The following is a 15,744-nucleotide window of genomic DNA, read 5'->3' as shown; positions in this document are numbered from 1 at the left end:
TTCTTTTTTTAAAGATTTATTTATTTATGTATAAAAGAGCTGGAGTACAGGCCAGAGTTGCTGGGGGATGAGTGGTTTCACCAGAGACAGAGTGGGGAGCAGCACAGGCAGATTGACTGAAATACACTGCTGAGGGGAGCAGTGGGCGAGGCAGGAGAGGTTTGCTGTGCCATGTGGGTTGCTCCCTGGCCAGCCGGGGATTGAACTCGTGTTGCAGAGGCTTCAGATTGCTTCATAGTGTGGTGCTTAACCCCTTGCGCCATCAGGGAGGCCCCAGAATATTTTTTTAAAAAATAGAGGCATGTTATTTATTTATTTATTTGTTTGTTTGTTTGTTTTGTTTATACATGCACTGGGTACAGTCAGAAGGGCGGGAGGGTGAGAGAATTCACCAGAGCCAGAGCGGGGAGCCGGCAGGCAGAAGGACTGAAGTACACTGCTGAGGGGAGCAGCGGGCGGCAGGAGAGGTCTGCGTGCCATGTGGGACCCTCCTCCGGTGGCCGGGGAGCAGCCGGGGATCGAACCGGCGCTGCAGAGGCTGTGGGCAGCTTCGCAACCCAGCGCTCAACCGCTGTGCCACTGGGGAGGCCTACAGAATATTTTTAAGGTCTACCTCATCTCACTGCTGGCACATGCTCTCTGTAGTTCAGTTACCATGGCTTTTTATTTTCTCACACAATGACACCTGCTGTTGTCTCATATTGATGATGGTGTTTTTTACATAAGAGCTAACTGTTTGAGTCTTCAGTGAAGTACAACCTGATGGTACAAACTTGGTTTTTCTTCTCTTGTATGCATGTCTGCATTCATCATGCTTTCCACATAGCTCTTTAGCACATTATTCCAGGTATGTGATTATTATACCTGCCAACCAAGTTTAAGCTCTTAAAGGAGCAAATTATATTCATCCTTATATTTTTGGCTTCAAAGACACTTCCAAATTTATAAGGTAAGGTATAAAAGTACTTTTAGGAGCTAATGGGTTAATCTAGAGGTAAGGCTATTTCTACTGAGAATTCTCTTCACACCACAATGTAGGGTAAAAGGATGGTGCATCCTATGCACATCAGACCCTCACAAAAGGAGCGTTTACACTTGCTGCTGTCTGATGGCCCTGAAATGAGGGGAAATGTTCTCTCACAGGGGATGGTGTCATTTGAGGATGTGGCTGTGAACTTCACCTGGAAGGAGTGGTGGGACCTGAATGATGCTCAGAGGACCCTGTACCGGGATGTGATGCTGGAGACCTACAGTCACCTGGTGTCCCTAGGTGAGGAAACTCTGGTGTAACGCTTGGGTGAAAGTGCTGTTTTCTACACTGATAAGTGTGCACTTGCTTATGAAATTGGGTGCTGGTGAGGTTGAACATTGCAGGCCAAGCAGATTGTGGGTGTTCACCCTTTTTGCTCTTGTTTGTTTTATAGACTGAAGTTTAACTTGATCAAAGACCAATGCTGTTTCTCATCACAGGACATTGTGTTAATGATCCTGAGGTGAGCATCAGGTTGAAGCAGAGAGCACAGCCATGGACTGTGGAAGAACCCCCAAACCAGGACCTCTCAGGTCAGTCAGTGCTTGCCTGGCTTGGAGGCTGGAAGGAGGAGTCACCAGCAGATACTGGCCACACTGAGCTGCTTTTCTGATGTCAAACATTGGATAGTTTGTCTTCGTACATCAAAGTGATTCATTATTCAGTTCCCAAATATTGCTGTCTCGTAGATTTCCTCCTACTCTTTTAATGGCTTTCAATATTCCTAGATTTAACCAATATGCAGTCCGTGAAACTGCAGGAAATTATTCTGTATCAGTCACATTTTCTGTGTCTCTCTGTTGATTTATTTTCACAGATTCTTTTCTTTTGACACTGTTCAGTCATTAGTTTATTTATTTATTTATTTTTTTAAAGATTCATTTATTTAGGGCCTCGGTGGCACAGCAGGGTGAGCACAGCACCGGGAAGCTGTCTGCAGCCTCTGCAGCATGGGTTTGACTCCCGGCCGGCCAGGGAGATTCCCATATGGTGCGGCAGACCTCCCTTATTGCGCCTGCTGTTCCCCTCAGCAGTGTATTTCGGTCATCTGCCTGTTCTACTCCCCGCTCTGTCTCTGGTGAATCCTCTCACCCTCCCACATGACTGGCCTGTAACTGAGCTCTTGTTTAAAAATAAATAAATCTTTTTTTTTTTTAAAGATTTATTTATTTATGCATACAAGAACTGGGGTACAGGCCAGAAGTGTGGGGGAGGTGAGAGGATTCACCAGAGACAGAGTGGGAAACAGAACAGGCGGATTGACTGAAATACACTGTTGAGGGGAGCAGCGGGCAAGTCGGGAGAGTCCTGCTGCGCCATGTTGGTGTCTCCCTGGCCAAGGATTGAACTCGTGATGCAGTGGCTGTGGACAGCTTCATTGGTTGTGTCTCAACCCCTTGTACCACCAGGGAGGCTCCATTTGTTTATTCTTTCAGCATGTTCATAGGCTGTTTTAGCCAGTGGTCAATTTTCTATGAGAGGGGATAGCAACAGTAATCATTGAAATGGCCTTTGCTTTATTGAACTTATATTCTGTGAGAGAGGAAAATATAACAAGTACATACCTTAAATACAGAGATGTTTAACTGAGATGAGAGAGGAAGAAGTGCAGGATGATATTGTGGAGTGTGTGCTCGGAAGACATTGTTCTGGAGATGAAGTGTTCTTTGTAGAGCTTAGGTGAGATGCATGGTTTTTGCACTGACATGTTGTGTCTATAGTTCTCTCTGCAGTCTGGGCTAGAGGTTGTGTATTGCTCTGGGAGATGTAATTTACCAAGAGGCTGACTCAAAACTGATAGAGTGGTGTTGACTGCAGAGTTATCTAGAACATGAATAATGTTTCATGTTCATGCCTTGTGACCTCCCCACATGAGAAGTTGTGAGGCTGAAGAGGACCCAACAGATTTTTCATTTGGGAAGCCATGTTTTTTGACATGGGTTTTGGAAACCTTTGCTTGTGTTCGCTAAAGTCTTAAAACCAACAGTTCCATGTTGGGTGCTCCTATCTTGGGAGAGGAGTAGGAATTGTGTGATTATACCTGCTCGTGGGAATCATTGAAAAAAGCAACCAAATCAATGAAAGTGTGATATAGCTAAAACTAACATTCTAGATAAAAATTTGACCTGCTATGAATGAAGGAGAAACACAGGTACCAAGGAGTGCAGTGAGACTACTAGGAATGTCAATCTCAGACAGATGTGGTCAAAAGCCTTTAACGATGATGGACAGAGGTTGGATTGCTGAACTTTTTTCCTTTTGATCTGCAGAGGAAAGTGGGGCAAAATGATGAGGTGGAGTTTGCTGCATCTGTTATGATTCTGAGCAGCATGTGATATATTTCATTAAGAATTGACCAAAAGGGGGTCCCCCTAGTGGTGCAAGGGGTTAAGACACAACCTATGAAGCAATCCACAGCCACTGCAGCATGAGTTCAATCCCCAGCCAGGGACCTTCCCACATGGCACAGCAGACCTCTCCTGTCTTGCCTGCTGCTCCCCTCAGCAGTGTGTTTCAGTCAGTCTGCCTGTTCTGTTTCCCACTTTGTCTCTGGTGAATCCTCTCACCCCCTACACCTCTGGCCTATACCCGAGTTCTTAAATAAGTAAATAAATAAATCTTAAAAAAATAATAATAATTGACAGAAAGGTTTCTTTCTGCCATGGAGGGAAGTACATGCCTTTGAAAACATCTACAGATGACTGTAGCCAGTGCCAAAGGAGAAGGAAAAACTAAGAAATGTACATGCGGACTCTTGTCTCTAAGCAAAACTGTTTCTTAAAGTGACTGGAAAATGATCCTCTGTCACTTTCAATCAATAGGTTTTCCAGGAAAACTATGAATCCCACAGAGCTTGATTATTCAAAAAAGTACCAGCAAAAATTGCACAGGGTCATCCTAAGAAAGAAAGTATATAGACTCTATGTTAGGTTAAATAATTCTTATTGATAACCGCATATACAGTTAAATGAATATTTTTACCAAATCGTTCTGATTTTATAAAAAGAATAACAACTATGTTTTATTATTAACAGCTATGTTTTACTGCTTCCTTGTCATCCTGGTTTGGAATTAGAAAATAAGTCCATTGGGGTTAAGTCTCTGCCCTCACACTGCCTGAGTTTGATCCACGACCAGGGAACTCACCCACATGGCATAGCAGACCTCTCGCCTGTGGCTCCCTTTGCAGTGTGTTTCAGTAGATCCACCTGTTCTGCTTCCCACTCTGGTGAATCCTCTCATCCTCTACACCTTGGCCTATACTCCAGGTCTTCTACGTCAAAATAAAAATTAAAAAAAAAAAATCTGTTTCTTTTTTCCATAATTGGTTAGGGGTAAAAACATGAATCTGGGGCCTCCCCGTTGGCACAGCGGGTTGAGCGCCATGCTGTGAAGCTATCCGCAGCCTCTGCAGCGTGGGTTTGATTCCCGTCCGGCCAGGGAGAAACCCACATGATGCAGTAGACCTCTGTCCTCGCCCGCTGCTCCCCTCAGCAGTGTCTTCAGTCAGTCTGCCTGTTCTGCCCCCCGCTCTGTCTCTGGTGGATTCTCTCACTCTCCTGCCTCTGACTGTACTCCAGTTCTTATATAAATAAATAAATCTTTAAAAACAAAAAGCATGAATCAGAAAATCAAAATCAATACCTATTAGCTTGTGTGGTAGTATGGAAACTTTTGTGCCTTTTAATAGTGTTCACTTGAAATGCTTATTTATAGAAATGGTCATTTTTTTCGCTTTTTAGATGTTCAGACTGTGGATTACCTCATTAAATCAGTCCTCGGTGAACATCAGAGAAGTCACACCAGAGAGAAGCCCTATGAATGTCAACAGTGTAGGAAGGCTTTCTACCAGAAGTTAGGCCTCTGTAAACATCAGATGACTCACACAGGTGTGACACCCTATGAATGTCAACAGTGTGGGAAAACTTTCTTCTGGAAATCAGACCTCAATAAACATCAGAGAACTCCCACAGGAGAGAAACCCAATGAATGTCAACAGTGTAGGAAAACTTTTTCCCCGAGGTCAGGCCTCACTAAACACAAGAGAAGTCATTCTGGAGAGAAATCCTGTGAATGTCAACAGTGTACAAATACTTTCTCCTTCAAATCAGCCCTCAATGTACATCAGAGAAGTCACCCTGGAGGGAAGCCCTATGAATGTCAAGAGTGTAGGAAGGCTTTCTCCCATAAGTCAATTCTTGTTCTACATCAGAGGGCTCACATAGGAGAGAAACTCTATGAATATCAAGCATGTAGGAAGGCTTTCTCCTTCAAATCAGCCTTCAGTGTACATCAGAGAAGTCATAGTGGAGAGAAACCTTATGAATGTCAAGCATGTGGGAAAACTTTTTCCAGTAAGACAGTTCTCAGTAACCATCACGAAATACACTCTGGAGTGAAACCCTATGAATGTCAAGAGTGTAGAAAAACTTTCTCTCGTAAGTCAATTCTTGTTCTACATCAAATGACTCACACTAGAGAGAAACACTATGAATGTCAACAGTGTAGGAAGGCTTTCTCCTTCAAATCAGTCTTCAGTGTACATCAGAGAAGTCACACTGGAGAGAAACTTTATGAATGTCAAGCATGTGGGAAAACTTTTTCCAGTAAGACAGTTCTCAGTAACCATCACGAAATACACTCTGGAGTGAAACCCTATGAATGTCAAGAGTGTAGAAAAACTTTCTCTCGTAAGTCAATTCTTGTACTACATCAAATGACTCACACTAGAGAGAAACACTATGAATGTCAACAGTGTAGGAAGGCTTTCTCCTTCAAATCAGTCTTCAGTGTACATCAGAGAAGTCACACTGGAGAGAAACCTTATGAATGTCAAGCTTGTGGGAAAACTTTTTCCAGTAAGACAGTTCTCAGTAACCATCACGAAATACACGCTGGAGTGAAACCCTATGAATGTCAAGAGTGTAGAAAAACTTTCTCTCGTAAGTCAATTCTTGTTCTACATCAAATGACTCACACTAGAGAGAAACACTATGAATGTCAACAGTGTAGGAAGGCTTTCTCCTTCAAATCAGTCTTCAGTGTACATCAGAGAAGTCACACTGGAGAGAAACCTTATGAATGTCAAGGGCCTGGGAAAACTTTCTCCAGCAAGACAATTCTCAGTAACCATCACAAAATACACGCTGGAGTGAAACCCTACGAATGTCAAGAATGTAAAAAGACTTTCTCTCGTAAGTCAATTCTTGTTCTACATCAAATGACTCACACAGGAGAGAAACCCTATGAATGCCAGCATTGTAGGAAAACTTTCTCCTGGAAATCTTCCCTCAGTCAACATCACAGAACTCACACTGCAGAGAAACCATGTGAAATTTTCTCCCAGAGGTCAGTTCTGATTATACATCAGAATTCACACGGAGAGCTGCCTGTGAATGTCTAGAGTATATGGAGACTTTGTTCTGGGGTGAATGAACATCTAGAGAACTCCTTATGCATGGCAAGAATGCAATTACAGCAGAGATATAGGGAAACGAAACAAGGGGGTCAGGGAAGTCAATCTTGCCAGCAGATTAGAACAGACAATGCAGGAGAGGTGGAGGGTCAAAGAAGGGGTGGAGGGCGAGGGGTCGGAGAAGGGGAGGGAGGAGCACTAGAGACTATGAGGATGGTTCATGGGTGATTTGGGGACCAGAATATTATGGGGATTATTGCTGAGGGGAAAAAAAAATCAAACATACGAAAATGAATATTGATGTTAAAAAAAAAAAAAAGCTTTTTACTGCAAATCAGATGTCACTAGAGAGCAGAGAACTCACTAAGGAGAGGAGCCCTGTGGCCGTCAATACCAAGGGGTAGCTTCACGCAGTAGGAGCGGTCAGTGCATCAGAGTAGTCACACAGGAGAGAAACCCTGTGGGTGTATCGTGTAGGGAAGTGAGATGGAAGTTCGCCTTCAGTGATCATAATTCAGAGTGTGTAACAGTGCCTGGTCGGATGTGCACATGTTTACACGGCTTCTTGCATTTCTCTCCCTTATTACCGTATCCCTAAACTCAGCCCAGGGCGATGTGAACACAAACAAGGGACATTATTTCTATGATAAAATGTTTAAAAAATTTTGAAACTTAGGAGCACAAACAGAACACACCATTCAGTTGAGAGCATTGTGCACAAACATGCATTTTAAATCATAGTTGCATGAAATCATCTAGTTCATTCTTTTCTCCAAGGTTAAGCAGGGATTATGTAGCTGTTCCTGTTGCTGTTGCTTCTAGTGTTCTCTTAGTTGCTGGATGATGCTGTTCCTGTCCGTGGTAGCTGTGGGTCTACCTGGTACATTCCATGGTGCATTGGTAAGTGCTCTCTCTGGGTTCTTTGTTGCCATGTTCTGTCCAGTGCTCTGCACCTCTGTAGTGCCATGGGACTAGACAAAGTGCCACCAGTAAAGCTGGAATTTCAACACCAAAATGTCATTAAAGAAAAAATTGACCTGTTTTATAGTTACATAGAGTGAGGTCTGCAGGTGTTCTGACTGGGGTTCTGCAGCACCCAGGGCTGCATGGTGGCCCCATCTGCAGCGGCTCCCAGTTGTTACTTTAAACTAAGTTCACTGTTTTTCCTGCCCTTCAGTCAGGCCCAGGCTCCTGTTCTGTAACCTGATCATCAGTTTTTCCCTCAGGCGTTTTTTGTCTTTGTTTTTTGTTAGTTTTGTTCCTGTCTGGAGGAGGCCAGCCCTACCTCTTCACTCTGCAGCCAAATTGACAAAACTCTTCATTTCTTGTTTTGGTGAGAAAGGAATTCAATTTGGAGACCAGAGTTACAGAAAAGCCAGAGATTAACTAATAATAAAGAACAAAAATACTGTTAGTAGAAAAGTAGCCGCTGAGGGGTGAAAGCAGGTGATCATATACCCATATAGTGGGCATGGAGTAGGGTTTTTGGTCGCTGGTGTTTCTGCTTCTGTCTCTTTCCTATTGGCTTGACCTGTAGGGTCTCCTAAGGCTATTGAGGGCCGCTGATTTTGTGTGGTTCTCCTAGGCTACCAGGAATCAGAATTTGTGGCTTCTCCTGTGTTTTCCAGGCCCACTGAGTTTGCCCATGTTACCTGTCCTTATTTTCGAAACTAGCCTTGGTTTATTGATTTCGAATTGTGTTCCAGTGTTGGTATCCTCAGCATTCCTCTCTTTACTGGTTTGGGGTGGGAGACACCATCCTGTTCTGTGATTGTTTCTCTGTCAAAGTGATAATGGATTTGAGATTTGGGGCACCCTGTTCCTAACTGACCATTTCCCCACTTCTTCCTTCAAGAACATCTCAACAGCCAGACGCCTTCCATCCTGTGTTTCCTCATCAGAGAGGCAGGAACCCTTTTCCTGGGACTCCTGACTCTCCCATCTGAGTTCCAGTCCTGCAGGGGCTTCCTCTTTGGGTGCTGCCCTCAGCCCTTGTGCAGGGAGAGGCCCCCTGCAGCGCTGCCTCAGTTGCTCACACTCTTCCCTCCACCTGTCAGTAGGCGCTTCCCCAGTTGATTCTTTCTGTTCACATTTCCAAATTCCTGTGACTGACGGGGTTTCTTTACCTTGAGAGCATCTTTACAAAAGTGAAGAATGTAGCAAAGCCTTTAACCAGAATTCAAGTCTCACTCAACATCAGAAAATTTATATCAGAGGGAAATGTTAAAATTCTGACGAATATGGCAGTGTCTTTAACCTGAAGTCAAATGATCCTAAACCTCAGAGAGTTCATACTGAGAGAAACCTACAAGTGTAAAGTGAGGAATGGTTTGTCCAAATATATATTTCTAACCACCAGGTTTTCATACTGGAAACTTTATTATTATTTTTTTAAAGATTTATTTATTTACTTACACAAGCACTGCGTACCGTCAGAAGCACGGAAGGGTGAGAGAATTCACCGGAGCCAAAGCAGAGAGCAGAACAGGCAGACTGACGAAGTACACTGCTGAGGGGAACAGCAGGTGGCAGGAGAGGTCTGCACGCCATGTGGAACCCTCGACTGGCAGATGGAACTGGCGCTGCAGAGGCTGCGGGCAGCTTCGCAACCCAGTGCTCAATCACTGCGCCATCTGGGAGGCCCATACTGGAAACTTTAAAGAAGCAAAAATGTGTGAAAGTAATTTATAATCAAATTTAAATACATATTAAGATTGCCGTACAGGGCCTTCCTGGTGGCACAAGGGGTTAAGCACAGCACTATGAAGCAATCTACAGCCTCTGCAGCATGAGTTCAATCCCCGGCCAGCCAGGGAGCAACCCACATGGGGCAGCAGACCTCTCCTGTCTCACCTGCTGCTTCCCTCAGCAGTGTATTTCAGTACACCTGCCTGTTCTGCTCCCCACTCTGTCACTGGTGAATCCTCTCACCCTCCCCCACACCTCTGGCCTGTACCCCAGCTCTTGTGTGCATAAATAAATAAAGAAAAAAATCTTCAAAAAAAATGTTGCAGCGCAGTAGGAAGTCAGTAACACTTCTCAGACATTACCTTAAATCAGAATATTTTTATGGCACAAAAACCAACATTAAAATACTAAATCTAAGTATAGTTGATGGTTTGGGGACATGTGTAGTTATACTTTATCCTTTTTATACCATACTTGACATGTTATGAAGAGACATGATGAATATAATTCAATTCTAAATCACTGCATTCTCTGGCTTTCTCTTATGTACATGACATCATGTGTTTGATTTTGCTGCCTCAAACATCTAAGGCACTCTCCTCTATTTGATGTATTTGTTCACATCTAACTTGTTAGGACAAATTTAGGACAGTGTAATACACCATGTATGAAGAAGATGTAAATGGATATGCTGTTTGTGGTTGACTCAGATTGATCTAAATCACCAAAAAGAGTTACAGGCTTCATTATTGGCATACATGTCAGACAGAGGAACATGCTGAAATTCAAATCACTTCATCAGTTTCTCCTTTAGGGAATACACTGACAGTTTATTAAAATTCTGACATTTCTTCATAGTAGTAATAGACATCATGAATATCATTTGATATTGTTGCCAAAACAAATCTTCACAGGCACATGATGAAAGACCAGGTGGCTTTTCCATAACAGGGCATAGAATTGTCCACTCACATTTGCCAAGTAATGCATCTCCATGTTGACCACCAACTCTGGGATCCTGGTATCAGAAGAACAAGAATGTTTCTTAAATGACTGACTCTTGATTTTGACCAAAGAGCATTCAGTGGTATCTGTTTTATTTCAACTCTTGTGTGGGGCCTCCCCTGGTGGTGCAGGCAGTTGAGCGCAGCGCTGTGAAGCTGTCTGCAGCTGCTGCAGTGCTGGTTTGATCCTGGCCTGTGTGAACTTAGTATATATGTTTTAATAAAGCTGATTGATTTTTTTTTTTAAGATTTATTTTTATTTATTTATACAAGCACTGGGTACAGTCAGAAGCGCGGGAGGGTGAGAGAATTCACCAGAGCCAGAGCGGGGAGCAGAGCAGGCAGAAGGACCGAAGTGCACTGCTGAGGGGAGCAGCGGACGGCAGGAGAGGTCTTCGCGCCATGTGGGACCCTCCTCCGTTGGCCGGGGAGCAGCCGGGGATCGAACCTGTGCTGCAGTGGCTGCGGGCAGCTTCACAACCCAGCGCTCAACCACTGCGCCACCGGGGAGGCCCTAAAGCTGATTAATTTTTAATGTGGTAATCCTGATGCCTACTTGATAACAAGTTATCCCTCATGGACATTTACCAACCCCTCCTTATTCAAGGATTTAGGTAACAGATGGGAATAGGCCTGTTGTCAACAGAGTTTCATGGCATCACTAGCAGGCTCTGTTTTCAGATACCTTAACTATTTTGTAACAACTACACACTATTATTTCAGTATCTCCCAATTTGTGATGTGTATACTGAATATAGTGTAGGAGTATTTTCAATTTTCCCAATCACTCCATGATATGGGTGTTTTGCCATCCTTTTTTGTACCTAAACCACTACTGACAATGTCTGCATGTGAAGTCATATAAGGCATTTCTATTTACTTGTGATGATGCAGGGTGTGAGAAGTGTATAGCAGGAACCTCTAGAAAGAGGATCTAGTGTCACTAGATGTACTAGATGTCTGTCAGGATGGCAGCGCCATCAATTCCATTTCGCGATAATCAGGAGCATGCTAGCAACTCACCGAACTAAGGCCTTTTAAGAAATAGTCTGAGGGGACACAGGCCCAGCCCTGGCGGCCTCCAGCACACTCTGGGCGAGCAGAGGGTGGGCGGATAGAATGGGGTCTAAGGGTACAGCCCCCTTCTGGGAACAACCAAACTTGGTCTTTTACTGATGACCAGGAAGGCAAAGTGTAAACCCCAAAATGTCTTACGAGGAGTTTAATGGCGATGGCCGCCAGGGCGTCTTCCCCGCTCCACCCTTCTGAAGATGCAGCTCCCGAATTACAGGAGGGTGAGTGTGAGGAACCAAATCCTATGGGAACACAACAAAGCCCCTCTTTTCCGTCGCCGCCCTAAAGCAGTTCTTTCAACCCCCAGTTTTCTGGGGGCGTCGCCCATCAGTCCATTCCCCCTAATCGCTCCACTGAGTCCGCCTCTGGGCTGCAGCCCCACCCCATATGGACGCGCCTGCTGACGTCGGCTGAGGCAGCGCAGAGTTTTGTGGGAAATGTAGTCTCTGGAGCCCTCGCACTTCGCGCCAAGGACTCTGGCTACTTCCGTTTTCTGCGCATGTGCCTCCCGCATCCTCACCTTCTGAAGTTACCCCACGTCCGCTAGCGCTGCGGCGCCTACGAGTTGTGAGTGGACTTTGTCTCTGAAGGTTGGGCTTGGGGGTGAGCCTGAGGCCCTGAGGCCCTGAGGCTCTGAGTTGTTAGGGGGAAAAGGATGTCCTGAGCTAATCCCATGCAGACTTTGTGGACCCCACCCCCACTGCAGACCAAAGCCAAAAGACACTGGGAAAGACAAATCCCGCCACCACCAAAGGGAAGGTGGCTGGGACCTGAGGGTGGGGTTAAGCAGCCAGGTTGCTATAAAGACCAGACACGTGGGCCTTGGAGGGGTCCCTTTTGGCTCTCCGCCAGCTCTTGGCTCCCAGCCAGCTCTCAGGGTGCCATTGGGTTTCCAGGTCGGTGGATCAGGTAGGACATATTAAAGACTTTATCTCCCTCTTTTCTCCCTGAGTTGTACATTTCCTCATTTCCCCTTCCCTTGCAAATAAACCTTTTATTACCCTTTTGTGTGTGCCTGCAGTGGAGTATTAATAAGTACAATTGTTACGGGGAAAAGGATGTCCTAAAGCTATTTCCATACAGGCTTTGTGGACTCCACCCCTTCCCCCACTCCAAATCCCGTCACCACCAAAGGGAAGGTGGCTGGGACCTGAGGGTGGGGTTAAGCAGCCAGGTGGATATAAAAGGCAGACACGTGGGCTTTGGGGGTCCCCCATTTTGGCTCTCCGCCAGCTCGCAGCGTCAGGCCAGCTCTGAGAGTGCTTTTGGGTTTCCAGGTCGGCGGATCCGGTAGGACGCATTAAAGACTTTATTTCCCTATTTTCTCCCTGAGTTGTACATTTCCCTTATTTCCCTTTCCCTTGTAAATAAGCGTTTTATTGACCTTGTGTGTGCGCCTGCAGTGGAGTATTAATAAGTCCCTTTTAAGCACGCGGGTGAGGACCTACAGCCAGGCAACCCGTTTTATATCGGGGCTGCTCCGTAACAGCTGGTGCCCAACGTGGTTTCCAAGCTACACCCGGTTGACCAGCCCAGAGTAACTTTCCTTGCGTTGGTCACCATAAGCGCGCTAGGTCTGCAGGACCCGCAGTGTAATATTTGTCTCAAATCTTGAAGTCTGCTTTTTGCCCCGTGCGTGCAGCTCTTGTGGGTGTGTTTTTGATCCAAACATGGCCTCAACCCTGAGCTTACGCAATTTTATCCCTAGCTTGAGTTCTTTCAGTTTTCTTCCTGCCTTGAGTTTAAGTAGTCTTTTTCCGTTAAATATTACCACCAGTTTTATAAGTGTAAATAATTGGATAAAACTTGGTATATGGCACATGATTTTACTTTTGTGTACATATGTGGTCGGTTTACAAACCATCCCTTTACAGTCTGTGCTTCTGGGTGTTTTTTTGGCAATGTGTATAGGTGCCATTTGCTACATTCCTGTTTCTATGAGAGGTAGATGTTCTACTTCACATACTGAGAATGTGCTGCAACAAATTCAAGCTCTTAACTTAGCTATGCAACAACAAAATCAGGCTTTTGATTTAACCATTAAGAGTATGAGGGATGAAAACCGTAACATTTTTGAGTCAGCTTTTAAAAGCCTGCAGGATCAAGTGCAACAACAAAATCAGGCTTTTGATTTAACTATGAAGAGTGTGAGGGATGAAAACCGTAAGGTTTTTGAGTCAGCTTTTAAAAGCATGCAGGATCAAGCTTTTAAAAGTACGCAGGTCCAGATACAGGCCGCCCTCCATAAACTGGATATGGCGGAGGCTCCACTGATGGCACAGAGAAGAGATAAACCTTCTTCCTATGAGGACTGCAGGAGGGCGGAGTTAGAAGAGGAGACGCATCATTTGCTAAATACCTTAAACACATCAGGACAAAGGCCTTCGCCACCTGACCAGGCCCCTCCCGCGCAGAATCCTGAGGCTTCACAGCCTCCATTGCCCTCCGGGGAGGAACCTAAAATGGCGTCTCCTTCCCACACTAGACACGGCACCCATTTTGGCAGGAAGGATCATCCTGAGGCAGGACAGGTTCTTCTTCGCGCGGTGCCGATGGGTGGCTTGAATGAACAGGGGCGACCTGCTGGGTACTTTTGGTCGCACCATCCTTTTAGCCCTGGGGACCTCTTAAATTGGAGGAGCTCTGTACCCCCATACCGGCAGGCTCCTAAGAGGATGGCGAACTTGTTTGCCTCCATCTTCGACTCCCACCGCCCTAACTGGACAGATATACAGTTGATGTTACATACTTTACTAGGTCTAGATGAGTGGAGGATGGTAGTGAGGAAAGCCAGGGAGGAGGCTGACCGTCTCCGCCAACAGGATAGGCAATCCCCAGAGCCAGAGATTGCTGTCCCAGAGGAAGATCCTGGATGGGACCCCAGCGATGGAGGACTGGCGATGTTGGACCTGTATAAAAAATGTTTATTGGTAGGACTGGAGCAGGGAATCCCCAAACAAAAAAATTTTAACAAAATATTAGAACTTGAACAAGGGGCTAGTGAGGATCCATCCGAGTTCCTTGAGAGGATTATTCAGACGTATACAGACCATACGGATATAAATCCAGATGCCCCACAAAATGCTCATTTGATCACTATGACATTCATCAAAAATAGTGCTCCAGACATAAGGAGAAAGTTAGCAAAGGTAGAGGGCGTCATGGAGCTGAGTCCGTACCAGGTAGTGGACTTAGCATTTAAGGTTTATAATAATAGAAAGAACAGGAGACCGAAACCTGCGACTCTTTTCGTACAAAGAGAGCACAGGACAGGGTTTCAGGGAAACCATAATGGACTGGTCCATATGAACTTTTGCTGAGCACACATACTTTGAAACTTGCAGGCATAAAACCCTGGGTACATCATTCCCGAGTTAAGAAAGCACCAGAAGGAACTGACCCAGAGACAAAGTCCCACTGGCCTTGTGAACCCATTGAGGACTTGAGATATTTGTTTAGGAAACAGAAAAAACCTTGAATGTTACTGACTTCTCCAGTTATTGTTGCAGGATACCCAAGGACTCATTTTTTTCTGAAGAAACCCTGAGGAAAAAAAAACTAACATGCTCTAACCAATCTTCTTCCTTTCAAAGTTTAGAAGACGTGAAATAACATCTAGGATCATGCATGTGCTGGCAGTATTTTTTTTTTTTTTTACACAGAAAGGTTTTCGATCTTGATTTTGTTATTTCCTTTTTAACTTTTTGCTTTTTTTAACTTTGAGGTTTTTTTTTTTCCCTCTGCTTTTTTGTTACTTTGGCCTATGAGTGAAACTGCAGCTGTATGAGATATCGCAAGTGTGATGAATGGTAACTAAAGAGCACTTTGTGTCCATATGTTGTATGTCTGTATGTCCTTTCCTTGTGTCCTTGTCTTGGCCTCCAGTGGTTGGCAAATTGGTATGCATGGTGCCCATAGACGTTGGGGGAAAAAAAAAAGTCTCCAGTTATGAGAAGGACTAAAGGTTATCGTTTGATTGTCAACACTACTACTGAACTAAGCCGGTGCCTTCATAGAGATTGAATATTCTTGTTTCTGTTGTTTTTCTGATATTTGTGGCAAAGCTTCCCAGGAATCTAAATTCAAGTACAAATTTGGTAGCCTGTCATTTGGCTGGTGCAAGGAAATTTTGTGGAACCTCAGTAGAGCTCCTGAGACACTCCACAAAGTTTCTCCCTTTACTCCAGGGAAAGGCGTTAGATGAATTTGTTCTATTTGCCTTACCTAGTGAAGTAAAACCGGAAGGGAAGCATTGTCACTTGGGAAAATGGTAAAACTTTGGCATGTACAGAAATGTTAACAGTGGTTTTCTAAAATGTGTATAAAACCTCTCAGTACCTGATATGTATGTAAATTGCCCATGGTGATTGTCGCCTTGTAATAGTGTATACTTTGATTGTTTATTGACAGAAATTGTTTCTGGAAAAATAGGGAGAAAAGACCTCAACAGATTCCTATTGATGGAACTGTTGAGAGTACAAATTTCCTACACAGGATTGAATACACCTGATATTTACTAAGTTTTCTTTAAC

The sequence above is a fragment of the Talpa europaea genome (genome assembly GCF_964194135.1).
Source record: "Talpa europaea genome assembly, chromosome: 2".
NCBI classification, from domain to species: domain Eukaryota; kingdom Metazoa; phylum Chordata; class Mammalia; order Eulipotyphla; family Talpidae; genus Talpa; species Talpa europaea.
The sequence above is the reverse complement of the archived record's forward strand: the minus strand, read 5'-3'. Positions refer to the sequence as shown.